The following is a 21,130-nucleotide window of genomic DNA, read 5'->3' on the forward strand; positions in this document are numbered from 1 at the left end:
TGAAGCGCTGTGAATACTTTCCAGATGCACCGTACAGTACTACATTTTCTCTTTCCCAATAGAGTCGCTTCATCTCTTTCCCCTCTCTCTCCACTCTCTTTTTTACTCTTTCTCCTTTTTTCTCTCTTTCTTTCTCTTACACTCCTTTCCTTTTTTAATCTCTCTCTCTCTCTCTCTCTCTCTCTCTTCCCCCCCCCCCCTTTTTAAAACTTGGGACAAGGTTTGTAGCAGCTCAAAAATACTAGTTTTCTTGGGAGCCCACGAGTCGGATCAGGCCCACCAAGGGTTTTGATCCAGCCCGCAAGACAACATTGAGAGAGGAGCAAGAGAAAAATTAGCGGCATTTTTAAATATGTCCATTTGATGTCCCTCAAGCCAGGGACCACTCGCAAAGCAATTTCTCTTGTTCTCTCTTTCTCTCTCTCCAACTCTCACCCTTTCTGTTCCTTTCTTTCTTTCTGTTTCTCTCTTTCTCTTTCTTGCTCACTTTCTTTCTACCTGTATTACTCCTTTTGTATTAATACCTCCCTTTCTTTTTCTTTCTTTCTTTTTCCCCCTTTTCTTTCTCTCTCTGTTTCCTTGTTTCCTTTTTCTCTCTCTTTTGGTCTCTCTTTTGGTCTCTTTTTTTCCATTTTTTCCTCTTTTTTTTTCCTTTATTTCTTCCTTATTCTTCCAAAAATTAACCCCGTAACAACATAGTAACAACATAGTGAGTAGTATAAGATAAGTTATTATTTAGAACTTCATATAAAAGTGGGTGCTCTTTATGGTATTTAGTATCAAAAAGTAGCTCTCAACTTAAAAATGTTTGAGACCCCTCACATGACTGAATAAAAACAGGAATAGATGACTCAGAATAGCGACGGAAATTGGACAAAACAGACTACATTTTAAAGTGGCTGATGAATATAAGACAAGAGACACACTATAAAAGTCAACTTCATAAAACGTTATGAGTCACAAAAGTGTTTTGAGTTACAAGCAAATATTTGACGACAAAAGGTTTAAATGAAGCCTTAAGCCTTCATTTAATCCTTTTTAGGCTTAAGGAATCCAAAGAGCTGTTCCCATGTTGTCATCTTTCCATGTGTATGGTCAGGCCTGGTGGCTCTCTGTCTCGTGCCATATTACAACCTAGTTTCCTCAATCCAAAACTATGTAGCGGTTACATCAAACTGGCTTCAGAAAAAAAGGAGATTCTTGTTACATGTTGTTTGGAGGGGGTCTCTTATCGAGGACAATAGAGACTCATGGCCGTGCAGAGTACCGTATTTTCCGCACTATAAGGCGCACCTAAAAGTCTTATTTTTTTCAAAAGCTGACCATGCGCCTTATAACACAGTGCGCCTTATATATGGCTCAATATTAAATTCGCAAGGTCTCGCAACTACGAGAAACAGCCGCCGACTCCATTTTTCGCGCTGTGCATACTGGGAAATATTAAACGATTGGTAGTTGCCGGGGCTCGTGTTGTATTTGTTTACTAAGTGGCAAAATGGCTACCCCATTAAACTGCTTAGTTCATATTCAACAAATACAGTATTTGTCTGAATCCAGGGTTATGACTGGTGAAGATGTAAAGCACAATTTACCTTAAACAAACGCAGAATTATTCAGAATGTCACGTTTGAGAGAGAGAGAGAGAGAGAGCGAGAGAGAGAGAGAGCGAGCGAGATTCTCTTTCATACGTGCATTTGTATAAAAAATGGCTCCTGTTAAGAGACACGCGTACAACGCCGAGTTTAAACTCAAAGCGATCAGTCACGCAGCACAACACGGCAATAGAGCGGCAGCGAGAGAGTTAAACTTAAATGAATCGATGGTACGGAAGTGGAGAAAGGATGAAGATAAGCTCCGCCAAGTAAGGAAAACTCAACAAAGTTTCCGTGGCAATAAAGCAAGATGGCCAGAGTTAGAGGAGACACTTGAACAGTGGGTTGTTCAACAAAGAGCGGCAAGCAGAAGTGTCAGTACGATAACTATACGTATGAAGGCAACAGCGCTGGCACAAAAACACCGGACGTGTTGGATGGCCCATTCACTGAGATATGGTCAATTCGAACACAGCAGAAGAAGAATTCGAGGGATTCGTCGATGAGGAGCTTATAGAGTGATCTTTGTTTTTCTTTTGTGTGTTTACGTTTTACATTTTACAGTTATTATGTTATTGCTTTGCACTCGTTGTTTTTGCACATTACGAGTGTCACTTTATTGCGATTGCACTAACGTTTCATTTAAAATAACAGTATCAGACGTTTTTTTCTTTGCGTGTTGACTAAATGGACAAAAAATAAAATGATATGTCGATGTTGTTCAAAGATGTTAAAGATGTGTCACGAAAATGCTTTACCTCAGAGAAAATAATAAAACGGCTGTTTATTTATTTTGGGAGTGAATGGAGTTGTGGAAAGCTTGTTTGTTAATAAAGTTTGACCTTTTTGAATGGTTTGTTGACATTCCCTTGAGCGTGGCAACATCTAGAGGTTGCATAAAGTAACTACATTCTCTACTGTAGTCAAGTCGTCACATTTATTTACCGTAAATAGCCCTTAATCCCAAAAATGTCTCGAAGGACTGCACAGGATTACAATTACAAAATTGCACAATTACCTGGTCTTAAACCAGCATGCACTTATAGCGCCTTATAATGGGGTGCGTCTTATGTATGGCATAAGTTTTAAAATGTATCATTCATTGAAGGTGCGCCTTATAACATGGTGTGCCATATAGTGCGGAAAATACGGTATATGAGAATTATAAACATTTTTATTGTCATTAATAACAACGTAGTAAATAATGATTGTTACAACAAGATGTAGACGTGGCAATCCGTGATAAACATGTAAAAAAAGACGTTGACACGAGAAGTACCACAGCCAAGCCATTTGGCTTTCCTACAAAGACTGCCCAAATGACAGCCAACTGACTGGAATCATTTTACAATTAATCTGCAAATGAGGCAAACTCTGGTGTGAAAAACACAACTCAGTAATGACCCTTTGCATACTACTGCGAAAAAAATAATGTTTGGTGCTAGGCAATGTTTTCAGCTCTGTTGTTTATCTAAGGGTTCTTACAGCTAAAGGCAAGGTCAATTTAAAACTTTTTAAGATTTTGTAATGCCTTTTAAAATCAAAATGAAATACCAAGTCGGCAAAACGCCCCCACAACTGAAGCAAAAAACAAACCCTTTGCACACAATACAGACATGGTGAAAAACATTCATCAGACATAACTATTCATTAAATATACACTTTCCCATGGTGAAAACATATCTGACTGAAGTTGCCATGCGTACTGTTGGTAGACATCGGACATGCGTCTGCTCTAAAAGGCCCTACTGAAACCTCATCACTGTTTTGACAGTTCCATTATTGTGGTCCTGCGATTTTGCCACAAAAGTAAATCGGTGAATTGCTAAAAAAAAAAAAAAAAATTAAAAAAAAAAAATCATAAATGTTACTCCATCTCTATAGTTCACACACATCAAAATTTTATCACATTTTTAAAGCTTTAGATAAGTGGATTTAAGACATTTAAATGCCAATTAAGTTCTTATTCTTAGATTTATGAATTCAATGCCTTTTAAGACTTCAAGGATCCACGGGAACTTTTCTATCTGAAATACTGCATTTGCAACACATCAGATTTCTACACTTTTCAGTTGAATGAGTTCTTGGACAAGGGTCCTGTGCACAAGCTCGTTATGCACGTATCAACTCCACACTAAACACATTCCATTGAACCACCCCACCTTGTCACATTTACAGAACAATGGTGACAAGATGGGTCATTGAGTTGTTAATTTTAAATAACACAGCCTTTTGGCTGTCCGCTGGTTGTTCTGGAGGGTTAAGAAATTTCCTGGGATTTATAGAGTTTAAAAAAAAAATGAGATCAGAAAGAATATTTGGATAACCATACGGTAGAGTTCATGAACTGGCATGAAATGAAGTGGATCAGTAAAAAGTGCAATGATATCACACTACTACAAGCATGTCAAATTTTAACCGGCCCGTGTCCTCTGTCAGAAAATTAAAAATATGTGGCCCTCCAGTAATGTTGACGGCAATATAAAATACATTTGTACAAAAAAAAAAAAAAAAAGAATCATCATTTCACCTGATGAAGGCCGTAGCCCTCTGGCCAACTTTTTAGCCCACCCCTTTCCGATGTGGCAATTGTAAATTAAAAAAGTAAAGTTGACTGTGAAGGTTGTCGCTTCCAGGCAAGTGGAAGTTTGAGTATTTTTCTCCCTGCCTTGCTAAAACTGTAGCTATTTTCAAAGAATAAAATATGAACAGGCAATGCCAGACGAAACATGCTGACTACAAAAAGCTAACTGGAAACCAATGCTGTGAAAATGTGAAGTGACTGGAAGCTGTTTTAATGACACAGTAGCGTTTTCTATCGAGACCCTGCTAGTCAAATGGAAATGACAGTTTTAACAGGCGGTGAATTTATTTAAGACTTTTCAAAGAATGCTAGGCTTAATAGTCAAGCCTCACACATTTTCAGCTTACCAAATCTGGCCCGTTTTCTGAAAAGTTAGGACGACTACACTACTACATTTACTTGTCACACTGCTACATCTACAATTCACATATGTGGGTTTCCTGACTACCCAAGTCAGCTAGGAGTTGAACATATACGGGAATGGCCAAAGTCTTAGTTATGGTGAAGAGCACATATACAAGCAAACACACATGTTCACAAATAATAATAAATAATAAAAAAAAAAAACGGTGCAATGAAAAATGGTGCAATTACATGTAGCAGCATGTTGCTTCACAGTTTTGTGTGCCTGTTTAGGGTGGTGATGGCTCTGGGAACAAAAAGGACTGTGTCTATTTACTGCATCATCGTAGTAAGAAAAAAAATGAATTTATTAAAAAAACAATATATATTTTAATAGTAAGCTAATTGAGCATTAAACTGAATATTATTACTTTAAGTTGTTTTGGTTTTGATATTTATTTTGAATTTATTCTATTGTCTCTTGGTTAAAATGGACAAACTTTTCACTCAATAAATTTCCGAAGTCGAAAGTTTTTTCTTGATTTGGGTTTGAAATTGGGTTGAGATGGCGGTTCCTGAAGTCAGTCCACTTGGGAAACACTGATATAAGTAGATGTGCTTTTACCTATTATATGGATCACTAATGCTTTATTTAAATGAGTAAAGTATTTTTACACCACTAGGGGTTGCTATATGATACACAGGTGGATTTTAACAGGACAGCTTTCAGCTAGCATTAAATTCCTTAAAAAACTTTTTCCGTTATTTAAAAATAACAATATTCATTTAAATAATAGGGGCAGCACGGCGGAACAGTGGTTAGCGGGTGTGTGGCACAGTTCTGAGGTCATGGGTTAAAATCCATCTATCAGACTTCCTGTGCGGAGTTTGTATGTTCTCCCCTTGCTTGCGTGGGTTTCCTCCGGGCACTCCGGTTTCCTCCCAGATTCCAAAAACATGCATTTCAGGTGAATTGGCCGGTCCAAATTGTCCCTAGGTGTGAATGCGCGAGCGAGTTTTCTGTCCCTGTGTGCCCTGCGATTGGCTGGCAACCAGTTCAGAGTGTCCCCTGCCCACTGCCCAATGATTGCTGGGATGGGCTCCAGCACCCCCGCGACCCTACTGAAGATAAGCGGTGCAGCTAATGAGATGAGATGAGATGAGATTTAAATCCATTCATCCATCCATTTTCAGCTTACCAAATCTGGCCCGTTTTCTGTTTCTTTTTGGGACCTCAGGAGCTGACCCTTAAAGGGGGTTCTGCCATGTCCTGTACCCTTGTTGAAAAGTTAGGCAGACAACTCGCTCGCGCATTCACACCTAGGGACAATTTGGACCGGTCAATCCACCTAAAATGGATGTCTTTGGAATGTGGGAGGAAACCGGAGCGCCCGGAGGAAAACCCACGCAAGCACGGGGAGAACATATAATAGGCGAAAATACGTTAAACTCTCATATAAACATGCATATTGAAATATTTAATTTATGTTTATTTTACATAATATGTGCATCACCTAGAGCAGTGCTTCTCAATTATTTTTCTTTAAGTGATCACATAATACTGGTGGGGACAAAACAACGATGGTAACACATCACCTCTGTCATTACCATATCTACGCCTTTCGTCACATTATCACTGTAAAAAAAACTCAAGCGTCTTATCAGTGTGACTGGGTCATGTAATGTCTTTAAATGACAGCTTTATTTATTTGGTTTGTGCTGTCTTCTGACAACATTTTTAACACAGCCAGTACACCAGTCTTTGCCCAGCTCTCCCTGGTCGCAGAGAAGTGCTACGTACGCTTCATCAAACTTCCTTGTTCGGGACTTTTGTTTGTCTCTTAACCCCGTCTCTCTTCACCTGTCTCCGCATCAGTGTTAAATATTTTTTTCCTGGGGTCACTCGAGGGTCTGCTACACTTTGTGTCTGCACATCATACAGGGATCAGAATGGAGATTTTCATTTTCAGCTGAAATAACCAGGGTCCAGGAATAAAGCAGGGCGGAAAGCTTGAGCAACAATGCGGCCAATTTTTCTAACGGCCGCCAGGGTGCGCCAGAGCAATAAAGGAAAGAGTGAGACAGTCGGATTTTGAATTTGTTTGCTACGCAAGAGAAAAAGTGAAAAGTCGGAATGCCTTTGGGGTTCAAAAACAGCGGAAATCCGCGGATCCGCGGAAAATTCTGATCCCTGATCATACTCAATGCGTATACTCTGCTTAATGCACTCTGTGAAGGCTAAATGTAGACAAACATCCTGCCAATGAGAACGCCACTGCGCTTTAGTGTAGTGGAGGTGGAATTGCACTTTATTCTGGAATAGTAAAAAGAACAAATTCCCCTGAGCCTCCAGCCCCACCAAAAGGACCCGCCCCAATGTTAGAGAACCACTGACATAGGGGGAACTGCGATAATTGTCTGCCATTTTGTTGCTACAGGTACCCCCAAAACCTTGTAAAATGCTAATTTAAAAAATGCAAAGAAAAATGGTGCAGTTTGGTCACATCGAGTCTACGCAGTTTGTATTTTTCCATTTGCTTTTTAGCATTCAGTTTCAGTTGCACTACACAATAGAGCGAGATTTAGTAGTACAATAATACACTCTCTCCCTTGAAGGGTCCTGTAGCATCTGACAGGGGTGGGGTGAAAAAAGTCCTTAATAATGTCAATGTCTTCACAAGCAGCCAAGGAATTTCTGGAATGTGTTAATGATTCCATGTAAGGTTCTCATGATGTTGTGTACCAGTAAACTGTATCCTCTAAGATATCTTGGCCATATATTGCTTGATTTGCACGTTGGAACAAACCAGCCGGTGTCTGCTCAAGTGATCACTGGGGTGGGCAGACAGGCGTGATATGTCTGAATCCAAAGGCAACATTCCGGATAAACGCGCCATATTCTCAGAAATGGATGACAGGTCATCAGACTTGAAATTAAATCTCACTAAGTTGCGCCTCCAATAAGTACCATATTCATTTGAGGCGTTTAAGTCAGTGATTTAGTTTAAAGTGGATATTACATAAAAATATAATTTCCAGTAAACGTTCATCAAGTCAAATCAAATTTCTTTTGAGCACAGCTAGAAGTACGACAGTTAAGTCATTTTGCCTCTACATAGATGCCCAAAGGACAGCCAACCAACTGGATTGGTTACACCATTGATCTGCACATAAGGTAAACTCAGTAATGACCCTTAGCATGCCAATGTGAAGAAAATAATGTTTGTTGGGATCGTAACCAGCCCAGATTTTTGTAGTATTACTCCAGTTGTCTTTTTGTGGCATTTTTGTAGTATTTCTGCAATCTGATTTTGAAGTGTTTCTTTCGTAATATTTCTGTAGCAGTGTCTCTTTTCTAGTATAACTCTAGTGGTATTTTTTAAAATTATTTCTGTATTTTGAAGTATTTTCATATGAGTATTTTTTGTAGGATTTCTCTAAACTTTTTAAGTCAAGTCAAGTCACGTTTATTTGTGTAGCCCTTATTCAGAGTCTCATAGGGCTGCACAGACAACAGATTATTGCAAACCACATATTACTACACCATCCCCTGATCTAAAGCCTACATGAGGGCAAGGAAAAACTCAAAAACCTCAACATTAGGATAATGAAGAAACCTTGAGGTAATCCCCCTTCCTAGGATGACCAGGCTGCAATGGATGTCGCAAAAACAAATAAGACACAGCTTTTGTCAACATAAAATATAGGTTATTAGTATGTTATAGAATAGAAGTGTGTTTTAAGCCTGGATTAAAACAGTTCCACTGAGGTTGCAGATCGAATCTCAGGGGGAAGAGCATTCCAGAGCACCGGGGCCAGAATGGAGAATGCTCTCGAACCTGCGGATCTCTTCTTGGCTCTTGGGATCACTGGTAGACCAGCATTTTCAGAGCAAAGGCTCCGTAACGGAACATAGGGGGAAAATAAATCTGATAAATATGAGGGAGCAAGTCCATTTTGTATAACACCAACAGAACCTTAAAATCACATCTTAAGCTAACAGGGACCCAATGCAGGTTAGCTAAAATCGGGGTAATGTGATCAAACTTTCTTGTCTTAGTAAAAAGCCATGCTGCAGCATTTTGTACCAGCTGAAGGCTCTTGATCTTGGACTCCGGGAGACCGGAGAGTAGTGCATTACAGTAATCGGAGGTAACAAACGCATGCATTATAATCTCCGCATCCGACTGAGACAGCATAGGGCGAATTTTTAGCAATGTTGCGAAGATCGAAAAAAGCTGTTCTAGTAATAATCTTAACGTGTCTTTGAAAGGACATATTAGGGTCAAATATGACACCTAAATTTTTGACTGAGTCACTCTGGGTGATTATGTTCAGAGCAGTTTTTGAGAACAAGTCACTGCATTACAGTATTTTTAGAGTTAAGGTGCAAGATGTTAAGTGGCATCCATTCTTTTATCTCAGTGAGGCAGGCCTCCAAATTTCCAGTTTAGTGTGGCATATTCCTCTATCGAAAGATATAGTTGAGTGGCATCTGTGTAGCAAAGGAAACTGATATTATACTTGCGAAAAATATCACCTAATGGAAGCATGTAAACGCTGAAAAGAAGGGGGCCAAGTACTGAACCCCGCGGAACACCACGGGTAACACTAAAGGGCTCAAATGTCATTTCACCATATTTAACACAGTGCGTCTTATCTGAGAGGTAGGATCCTAACCATAAGAGGACGGTTCCTGAGAGACCAATCCATTTTTCCAACCGGTCTAGTAAGATATCATGGTCCACAGTGTCAAAGGCAGCACTTAGGTCCAGCAGCAGCAAGAGTGATGAAGCGCGGGAGTCCATTGCCAGTAGAAGATGATTGGTTACCTTAATCAGGGTTGTCTCAGTAGAGTGGTTAGCCCTAAATCCTGATTGCAGAGATTCAAAAAGATTGTTCTCGGATATAAAATCATTCAGCTGTTGTGCCATCGCTTTCTCAAGTACTTTAGAAAGAAACAGGAGGCTTGATACAGTTCTATAATAACAAAAGCTTTCTGGATCAAGGTTGGGTTGTTTCAGTTTAGGTTTAATAACAGGAGACTTAAAAGCTGCTGGAATTACACCTAAGGAGAGTGATATGTTTGTAATATGTAATCCCCAAAACCCCCAAACCCCAAAAAGATCCTTAATCAGTAGACCCGGAAGCGGGTCAAACAGGCAAGTGGTTGGTTTGGCCGTATTCAACACCTGTTTAAGTTTATCAAGTGACAGATAACTAAATTGGGGAAATATCCTTGGACAGCAACCATGTCAGTCATCTGTAATTTTCAGACTTTGATATGTGACGTATTGACATGGTCATTAGAAATCTCTTCCCGTATGTGTTGAATCTTCTCATTAAAGAAGACCTTAAAGTCATGGGCTGAATGGGTACAACTATCTGGAATAATATGTTGCCTCGTTAGCGATGCTACAGTGTTGAAAAGCATTTTGGGGTTATTGTTTTGTGCCGCAATCACCTTTGAAAAATAGGCTGATTTTGCAGCGGCAAGGGCTGCTTTATACTTTAACAAGTTGTCACACCAGGTTTGACAGAAAACTTCAAACTTGGTAGCACGCCATTTTGGTTCAGATTTCCTGCAGTCTTGTTTAAGCGATTTAGTTTCATCTGGATTAGTTTCACCGTTGAGCTGTAAATTGGGTAAACTCTGGTATGAACAACTCAGTGATGACCTTTCACATGTTACGATGATGAAAAGAATGTTTGGTTGGGGACAATGAAATGTGTATCTATATTGTAATGTATGTTCTTTCTGCTCTTTTAAACTGTTGCTATGCTACATTTTGAGCTTTGCTTTCTATCTGAAAAGCCTCTTTGTTTGATCTTTTCGATACGTGTTTTGTTTAACAAGAAATATCAGAATAATCATCCATTTAATTGATCAATCATATTTTTTTGCAGCAAAGGGCAGCATGTGACTCCATAGCCACCTGTTGCCAACCCTCACACTATATCATAGAGCAGTGATTCTCAAATAGTGGGGCGGGCCCGCTTGGGGGGACGTGAGGCGCCATCAAGGGGCGCATGGGCACGTTTGACTTCAGGGACCTTTTTTTAACTTTCCTAGAATAAAGTGCAATTGCACCTCCACTGTACTTTGATGCAGTGGCATTCTCATTAGGAGAGTTTTTTGTTTACATGTAGCCCACACACCACGCATTAAGCAAAGAGTATAAGCAATGAGTATGACGTGATGACACAAAGAGTAGCAGACCCTTAAGTGTCCCCATGAAAAAAATATTTAACACTGATCAAGAGAGAGGTGAAGAGAGACATGGTAAAGAAACAAACAAATGTCCCTCCCACAAAGCTAAGACGAGTAATTTTGACGGGGCATACTGTAGAGCACTACACTGTCACAAATTCATTTCCCACTAAGCTTTTCCAACCACCGACTCTGCCGTAGAAAGCAAGACCCACAATTCGTTCACAAGAACCTTTCTTTTTTTCTTTTACCTAAAGCGACCAGACTTCCCAGCTGTATAAAAAAGTGTGAACCCCCAAAGTGTTGTTTTGTAATGAAAAGATTAATGATTAGCATAAGTTTGCATGCTTCAGGCAAGATAACTATTTCATTACGTGTTCAAATGAAATTTCGACGATTATCAACCAATCCACTAATTGAACAACTATATTTTGAATAGCATCTACAGAAACTCTAACCGGTCACAGGACACATCTCCTGGGCTCAATGACATAAGCATTTAGAAGGACAGGTGCAAACACCTCTCTCTTTCTCTCTTCCTGGACGGCGACCCGAATTGGGGGGGCCTGGCTGACCTTTGTCCCTGGGACAATGGGGACAAATAAGGCCGAGAGCCATGGCTTTGGCTTCACCCCAAACAACACATGCTCCCCAATTAATGAAACATATTCTTAGGGGAGGGCAGCAAGTTATTTATTCATAAATTTTAGTTTTTAATTGCAGAGGGAATGCAAAATAATGGAGTCACATCATCTGTGTTTGATATCGCTATTGATGAGTAGTTCAAATTTCAGTCGTCAATGTTGGTATTGGTCTCAATAAATGAGGTATCAGAAATCCTTCAAATAATAGCTGCTTTTATGAGGGATATTTCAGTTCATTTTTTACAATTTTATTTCTACAGTTGCACTACAGCTTTTCCTGGTTGTGCAAGAAAAGAACAAACATAAAACCACCAAAATCAAAAGAGGAATTACCTTATTTTCCGCTCTATATGGCGCACCTAAAAGCCTTTATTTTTTTCAAAAACTGACCATGCGCCTTATAATACAGTGCGCCTTATGGGTTAGGGTTAGGGTTAGGGATATGGATCAATATTAAGTCGCAAAGTCTTGCAACTAAGGCAAGCAGCCGCCGACTAGATTTTCCCCCGAAGGCGAAGTCGTCCGCGGTGTATGCTGGGATACATATGCCGGCGTTTCATTTCCCAGCCAATGTGTCAATCATCATTTGAATCGATCACTATTGGCTAAAGTTATTCGGAGGTAAAGGAGGCGGATCATTTTTTATCATTTACAGGCTCGCATAGGCTAAAGGGGCAAAACAAAGCCTGCAATTGGCCGAAAAAGATGAATGTGAATAGCAAGTTTGGTTGTCTACGGCATAGAGAAAACATGTTTTACTATTCTGTATTTGTAAATATTTTACTCTCCTGGATTTACTACACTCACGGATATAAGAGGACCATGGTTGCACATTATTATTGAACGCAACGACTTCGGTGAGTTACTCCGGCTATGTATTTTCCCAGTATCTTGTTTCAGAGTGATCTCGATGTTTCTGTGATGGGTCTTTTTTTAAATTAAACTCAATTCCAAGTGTTTATTGTCATTTGCAGAGTAAAGTTGCGAGCGAAAAAGAAAATATAAACTAAGGAATGGTTGGCATTTTTTGAATCCGAAGACTTTAACCTTCAGAATGATATTTGGAACGATGCATTTGAGTGACATCGTACAGACACTGTTTCCGACACTGTTTCCGTATATATATGAGACACGTATTTGCTTCTTTGCAAGCTTTCGGAATGTTAAGGGGGTAATAAGTTTGACTGAACTATCTGACTGCTTTGTTGACGTTCCTATTGTAGCGCCTTATAATCCAGTGCGCCTTATGCATGGAAGATATAGGACCAAAAACTATTTTTTGGGGGTGCGCCCTATAACCCGGTGCGCCCTATAGTGCGGAAAATACGGTAGTCATAACTGAGGCAAAAACTCCTCACAAGCAGGAAACATCCAATTACAGTTTAGGGGAGAAGAGAGCTGTAAAACAGGGCTCATCAGTCTCTTTCACTTAGGCTGACTGGCGTCTGTGGAACCTGGCCCACTACCTCCCGAATGCACCCCCCCCCCCTTTATTCCAAACATTTCCCTTGAAAACTAAACCCTCAGACCAAAGGTATTTCCTCTGAGTCACCACTTTGTTTTCTGCAACTTCAGAACCAAGTTTTTCTATAAGATCCCTTTTTATCTGAAAATATGTGACCCATGTATGAGGGATACACAAATAACCATATATATTTTCTCAAATTGAATGTTAAAAGTCAAGTCAAGTCACATTTATTTGTATAGCCCTTAATCACAAAAATATCTCAAAGGATTGCACAGGATTACAATAACACCATTCCCTGATCTTAAACCAACATGGAACAAAAGTGGAGCATGTACAATATTTCACACAATAGTTCAACCGTATCTAACCAGACGCCAACAGATAAAACACATAAATTAATGTTAGAATAAATAATAATGTTGGAATAGGAATAAAAACAAGACACAAAAATATTTATCTATCAATGTACCCTACCCTGAAAATGACGAAATAAAAAGGCCTGTTTCAAGTACATTCTAATTCCCCAAAAAGATGAAAAAAGAAAAGTGTAAACGCGCACTTCTAAAAAAATGCATGTTTTTGCACATGAAACATGTAAAGCTTGACAGGGTCTGTAATGATGACACAAGCCAAAAGATGGCGCAAGAAAATAAAAAGTTCCAAATTCCGTAAAGCACATTTAAAAATATATATATTTTTCTTACATAGGCAGATTGGTCGTGTCAAGTCATGTTTATTTGTATGGCCTTTAATCACAAAAAGGCTGTATTTCTGGAGTATTTCTGCAGTAGTATTTCTATTGGAGTATGTTTGTAGCATTTCTGTGGTATTTATGTAGTATTTTGTATTATTTCCATACCTTAGTTTTTATAGTATATATGTATTTTTTCTGTAGTATTACTGTATTGATATTTTTGTAGAATTTCTGTTAAGGTTTCTTTGAAGTATTACTTAATTAGTATTTTTGTAGAATTTCTGTAATATTTCTTGTAATATATTTGTATTAGTATTTTTACTATAGTATCACTGTCATAATATTACTGTCAAAGTATTTTTATTATAATATGTCTGTCATAACATTTCTGTAGTAGTGTGTTTTGTTATATTATTACTGTGGTGGTATTGTTGTTGTATTTTTATTTCAATTTATATTAATACATGTTTTGTATACACGATTGTCACATGTTTTTTTTTTAAAGAATATGCTTATTTTATTATATATTTAGTATTAATTTTGAAATTTTTAGTCCTCTAAACCAGTGTTTTTCAACTAGTGTGCCGATGCACACTAGTGTGCCATGAGACCTTGGCCGGTCCGATTCTTCTCACTTTCCCTCGCTATTTGCCCTAGTCACTCGGTTTTGCGCGTGCACGTGCAAATGAGATGTGTCCAAATACTCTCAAGACAAAGGGAGAAGTGCCCTTCAACCCACCAAATAACCACTTCAGATGGAGGGAGGTCGGGACCTGACTTGGAAAGAAGTGACTTCCCAGAAGACTTAGCGAATTCTCAATATCAAAATACATGGCTGAAATGGAAACGCACAGATGTAAGTCCTTTCCTCACAACTAGGCATGTATTTGCAACGAAATGTATTGAGCTATCTTAGTTAGACATAAATGCATTAGAAAATCGTATTTTCGCGTTAAAACATGAACATTGCAAAATCGCTACTTTACACTGTGCACAAATCTACCGAGGGAGCTGCAAAAAAAAAACTCTTCACACTCCAAACCGTAGAGTAGCATAACTGTGCAAAATAAATCTCACTTCAGCCTATCCCTGTTTTTATCTTAAACGAGTCTTGCCTTTACATCTACATGGCCAGTCGCTAAAGCAGCATAGTCACAATAACGTTCTGGATATACGCGCTTGTTTACTGCACACAATTTCGGGTGTCCAGTTTTATTTACAATATGATTCATGTGAGATCAAAATGTGTTTCATTATGCATCATGAGTAATGTTTTCTTATTTCATGTGGAAATACAGATGAAACCATCACATGGTCTTCTGTCTTCTCTGTCAACACATATTAAATACACTAATTACCTTCTCAAAATGTTGTCCAAATGTGGAGACAATTCTAAAGCATATGTGATGCTGGCCAATAGAAGGCTCTTACAGCCATAAGAATTAAATGTCAGTTTTGTGTAACTATTCACTATCAAATAATTATCCAGAACACAATGGTAAGTTGAGATGAGCAGGAACCGAACCCACCAGTAACGTTTTCTTTATGTACAGCACTCTATACATGGTTGTTTTGGTACAATACACCGGCATTAAGTAATTATTCTTGTTTTTTCCACCCAACCTAAAGGCCAATCTAGAACGTCCCTTGGAAGAGCTGGCCACCATCACAGCACCACACCATCCACACCACCGGGCACGTCGTCGGCATCTTTCACTCTGGCACCAAACCCCATATCACCCAAAAATAAAAGGAAGCACGATACACTCCCTGACTTTATATACTAATTATCTGCTTATGAGGTAGTACAGTGAAATATTTGACATAACTTCATTTTCAAACATTTTCGACGGACTGTGTGCCTCGGAACATTTTAATAAATAAAAGTGTACCTTGGTTCAAAATGGGTTGAAAAACACTGCTCTAAACAACAACGAAGGAAAAAAAAGACCCACACACATGCAATTTTCTTTTTATAGATAGCTGCATACATTTAAAAAACAGAATACAATTGGGTGATAGAAATGCAGGCGAACAAATTGAGAATAAATCATGCCACATCCATGCTTTTGTATGTAAGGAATGTCGACAATTACAGTGAATGATGTCATTTGTTCTATCAAACAAATCAACTTCCTCCTGCTTGTCTTCATCTCCACATTTGGACATACAAAGTCGAAGGCAGCTGCAACACACATGCCGATCTTGTGTCCAAACTCAGGAATGTTGCATATCTGTTATTTCAGTCCTTGGGCCAAGAGGCTGAAATAATAGCAGGCGGGCAATTATCAATGAGACAAAGCTGCCAAACGGCTCCGCGGGCTTCCTTCCGCTTGACGTCTGCTGCCACTAAACTCGGGTTTGCGCTTTTAAATAACAATAAAAACAATCTATGTCACGCTGCTCTAATATGCCAAGCAAACAGTGACTTCATTTTTGAGAGACATTTTTGAGTCATTTGAGTCAGGCACGAATGGAAAAATACTATACAAAAGCCAGTTTCCTTTTCCAATACCTACATAAGGAAAACTCACAAGTTCACCCAAACTGTCATTTCCATAAACTGTCAGATATCTTAGCTGCCTGAAATTAAAGATGATTACCAGGGGGTCATCTACACAGCCAAGAAAATATTGGGCTCCTTTCACCCCAGCCTGGAGGACATTGACGCCTTGTGCTGTGTTCCTAGATTTTACCATTGTTCAGTAAAAGACAGTTGCTAAGTGTGTTAAAAATATTCGTTACCATGACAACTTCTGAGGTAAACGGCATTTTGTAAAAGGCTGCATTTCAAGCAGATCATATACCCCGGTGCCTTTTTTTTTTGCATTTCTGATACCTCCAAAATGCTTTCCATAAACACAAGAGCACTTCGCTTCCAAAATGACATTGTATTGCAAAAACACTGAAGTGATGCATGAATGTATGCCTGAACGATCCATCCACATTGTAAGAATTTTCAGGATTTCCGTCACAATGGCTAATTGCGTTCCCTCGGGCGACCGTGTTCCTGCAGACGTGCATGAAACGTCATTACTCTCTGACCAGACGAAACCATGCCATGTTCTTTTGAAAGGAATGCACACTGTTGAAGAATAAAATGCCTCGTACTATTTGTCTATATCTCGTGACTCTGACCAGACTGCTTCACGAAACTCAAACGCCATAATTGGCTGTCTACACACTTATTCGCCAGATACAGGAAGCGACACTAGGAACTTGGGCCTCCTCGATGAGTGGACTAAGATCTGATCGAAATCATTCCTGCAATTTGATGGTGATTTGTCATACTGAAATCATCCCAGAGTGTTTGTTACTAACCAATGAGCAGCACCAAACCCTTTATAGTATTTTTTTTTAATAAAACAATGATTTGGCCTGCAAAGACAATGCTCCTGAAAACATATTTATACATTATGGCATTAAGTAACTTAAGGACTTCTCTCATCCTGGCCACCAACCCTATACTAGCTCCAGCGGTACTTGGAACAGTTTTGTCGAGCAGTTTTCTGAGGCACACTCGTGTGCTGTGAGAGCTTGATTAGTGTGTCACAGGAATTTTGCCCTATTGTATTTTTACAAAAAAAAAACATGCTTGTGTTTGATGAAGCTGTTTAGAATTTCACTGCAGAAAAATAATAAAACAATCCAAATAAAGTACAAAGTTTGTACATAAAATCACTGATTTGAATTATTTTACCAAGTAAAATTATAAAATAGTATGAACAATTTGGGATATATGTATATGTTGCTCATTTTAAATAATGTTTAGGTTAGATTTCTAGAGTAAAAGAAAAGTCAACCATGAAAAAGTGGTTAAATATACGTATGTTAGTTATCATATTATTAACCAAAATAAATAACCTTTATTGCCTCCTGAGCAATAGTGACAACAAACAAAGAAAATGTGTGGTGTCAATTTAAGGATCATGATCTAAGCTTTGAGAAACAAACAAATATATAAGTGGTGCCACAAATTAAATTTTAAACATTTGCGACCGACGTTGTGATACTTGATACTTTTTTAAGTGGAACATAGTGTGCCTTGTTTAAAACACTGCTTTGGAACAGGGACTCCAAAGTTTGAGACATTTCTTATAATTATTTTGCGTCTATTTTTTTTTCTTTAAAGTTTTTTTATTGCATGTCTATCCTGGACTTGCACATATAATCTCGACATAGGCAATGTACACTTTGTGTTATTATTGACATTTAAAACTATTTTATTGTATTTGCATAATGTTCTGTCATAATCAGTGTTATGCACGTTGCTTTAAAAAGTCATTAGTTGTAGTCGCTCATTACTTCTTCCAAAAAGTAACTGAGTTGGAAACTGATTTATTCTATAGTAAAAGTACCTGGTTACCAGGGAAAGTAACTATTTCTGTTACTTCAAAATGAAGGTGTAAGTCAAAGAATTACAAATTTTCTGAGAAAATAGGAAACACTCCTGTGACGTCTTTGACCGGAGTTTACTTGAAGAGACAAGAATCCCGACTATCTTTAGAGAGCTGTTTTTTTTCCCGGCTCAGCTCAATAAAGAGGCTCGGCTTTTTTGGGTCCCTAACGGCTCTATAGGTTGTTGTTTTAGCTTTAATCCCTACATTATGCACGGAATGACTTAAAAAGTGGGAAAATAGGAATAAAAAGGGAAAAAAGAATTAGCCCTCGTTACCTTTTCTTTTGGCGCATTAGTAAATTCTATATTCATAATCGCTATCTATTTATATGGTAGTCGCTATTTTGAATAGTGACATGATCCAAATAGATGTAACGTAAACAATTTGGAGGAGAGCGGAAAACCGCACTGCTGAAAACAGCATCATGTGTATGGCGGCATACCGCTATTTGCGATCTGCAGCCAAAGTAATGCACTGCTTTTAATCGTCAGTAACCATGATGACATTGTAACGGCAAACAATTTCATTAGAGTACCCCGATATCAAAATAATAACGCCGTTATTCCCAGCACTGGTATAATACCAGAAATTGAACCCAAACTGAGGGCCTCTAATGTGAGATGATACTTATCGGATGCATGGTAATGGTTTTACTTTGTTAATGTGATTATTCCTGTCTGGGTTATATAACGATGAGTATCGTCATTCCTTAACATAGCTCCTGTCCAATCTCCTCAGATAAGCTTCTGTGGCAATAACGACGTTGCACTCAGGTTCACAGAGACGGTCGGACGCAGAAGAAGGCAAGTTGAATTGCATAATTTGACCCCGATTAAGAATAGAGTCTGATTAAAGGAGATATTGATTGCTGCCTACGAGGACACGCGCAAGCTGAGGCAGAAATCTATCTGATTTGATGTTCGAATGGATGCATATTGTAATAGATTCAATGAGATGAATTCAAAACAAAACCAATTAAAGAAAAATATCACTTAGGGCCTTAAAATTGTCTACAAACCTCAATTTACAATATTCTTTCCATAAAACTTTGTCTTTCATGTGTGGAATAAAATAAGGTATTTTGAAAATAACACCATTCTTTACTTTCTGGGAATAATGATTTGAATGTTTTCTCATTTTTGATACATTATGGAACAATATGAAAATAATTGGGCATTTTTCAAACTTTAAATCAGATTTTAGTATTTTTGTAGTATTTCCAAAGTATAATTTTTGAAATACATCGGTATTATATTTTTAGTATTACTGTACTTGTATGTTTGTAGTATTTCTGTTGTATTATTTCTGTTGTGGTATTTCTGTTGCAGCATTTCAGTAGTAGTATTTTTTTATTAATTGTATTACTGTAGTGGTATTTTTGTAGGAGTTTTGCAAAAGTATTTTGAAGCATTTTCATTGCAGTATTTTTGCATTAATGCTTTAGTATTTTTGTAATATTACTTTAATTATTTTGTTTATTTTGTAATATTTTTGTAGTAGTATCTTTGAATTATAAAATTACTATAGCAGTATTTTTGTACCATTGAGAATGACCCCCACAATAGTTTTTATTTGACAGTGTAGCACGAAATTTCTTAAAATAAGGAAAGGGCCTGTTCTAGTGGGGTCCAAATGCCAACCCATACCCCAGAAAAGATAAAAAGAGAACTGTTTAAATGGAGCCTGTCGAAGAAATAAACGCAATTGCAAGCACATCATGAATGACCTGACTGAAGGTGCGATCATGACTTCAAGCCAGAAGATAGCGATTGAGAGTTTTAAATTCTGCACAGCTCCTTTAAACAAGAACACAAGACTGCGAAAATGTACATCCATCCATCTATCCATCCACCCATCAATCCACCTATTTTCTGAACTGCTCATCCCTGTTAGGGTCACAGGGAGTAAAATGTATTTTCTACACAGGAGAACATGGAAACGGAGCACCCGCAAGAGAATTAAGGATTAATGAATCAATTGTTTGCAAGTGGAGGAAGCTGAAAAACAAACTTTGAATTTTTATCTATGTGTTTTACTTTGCAATCAATACCTAATTAAACCAAAACAAAACTCAGTTTTGCCCCCGCTGTATTTTTTAATACTTGTATGGTTGTCTGTGTGTTTCCCGTAACGTGGCTGCTGCAGAGGGCACCCACAACCTATCGTGCAGTGTGCCCTGTGTATGTGTTAAATACAGAAATACTGGACTGTCTCAGAAAATTAGAATATTGTGATAAAGTTCTTTATTTTCTGTAATGCAATTAAAAAAACTAAAATGTCAAACATTCTGGATTCATTACACATCAACTGAACTATTTCAAGCCTTTTATTATTTGAATATTGCTGATTTTGGCTTACAGCTGAAAAAAACTCAAAAATCCTATCTCAAAATATTAGAATACTTCCTCAGACCAAGTAAAAATAATAATTTTATAACAGCAAAACTAAATCAAACATTTGAAAATGTCCATTGATGCACTCAGTACTTGGTTGGGAATCCTTTTGCACGGATTACTGCATCAATCCGGCGTGGCATGGAGGCAATCAGCCTGTGGCATTGCTGAGGTGTTATTGATGCCCAGGATGCTTCGATAGCGGCCTTCAGCTCATTTGCATTTGTAGGTCTGGTGTCTTTCATCTTCTTCTTAACTATATCCCACAAATTCTCGATGGGGTTCAGGTCAGGGGAATTAGCAGGCCAATCAAGGACAGTGATGCCATGGTCAGTGCACCAGTTACTGGTGGTTTTGGCACTGTGGGCAGGTGCCAGATCATGCTGGAAAATGAAATACTCATCTCCATAGAGCTTTTCAGCAGATGGAAGCATGTAGTGCTCTAAAATCTCTTGGTACACAGTTGCATTTACTCTGGACTTGATGAAACACAGTGGACCAACACCAGCAGCTGACATGGCTCCCCAAACCATTGCTGACTGTGGGAACTTCACACTGGATTTCAAGCAACTTGGATTTTGCTCTTCTCCAGCCTTTCTCCAGACTCTGGCGCCTTGACTTCCAAATGAAATGCAAAACTTGCTTTCGTCTGAAAAGAGGACTTTGGACCACTCTGCAACTGTCCAGTGCTTCTTCTCCATAGCCCAAGTCAGACGCTTCTTCCGTTGTCTTGAGTTCAGAAGTGGCTTGACCATGGAAATACGGCTATTGTAGCCCATTTCCCGGACACGTCTGTGAACTG

The 21,130-nt window shown here is 38.5% G+C and overlaps 1 protein-coding gene across 2 annotated transcripts in view; it reads right to left on the reverse strand.

Annotated features, from left to right (window-relative positions):
- Nucleotides 1-21,130, reverse strand: part of syn3 (synapsin III) — a 208,297-nt gene that overhangs the window by 56,763 nt on the left and 130,404 nt on the right. The window lies entirely within an intron of this gene.

This window comes from Urocampus carinirostris, chromosome 11, assembly GCF_059441175.1.
Source record: "Urocampus carinirostris isolate Australia breed hairy pipefish chromosome 11, RoL_Ucar_1.0, whole genome shotgun sequence".
Classification (NCBI taxonomy): Eukaryota; Metazoa; Chordata; class Actinopteri; order Syngnathiformes; family Syngnathidae; genus Urocampus; species Urocampus carinirostris.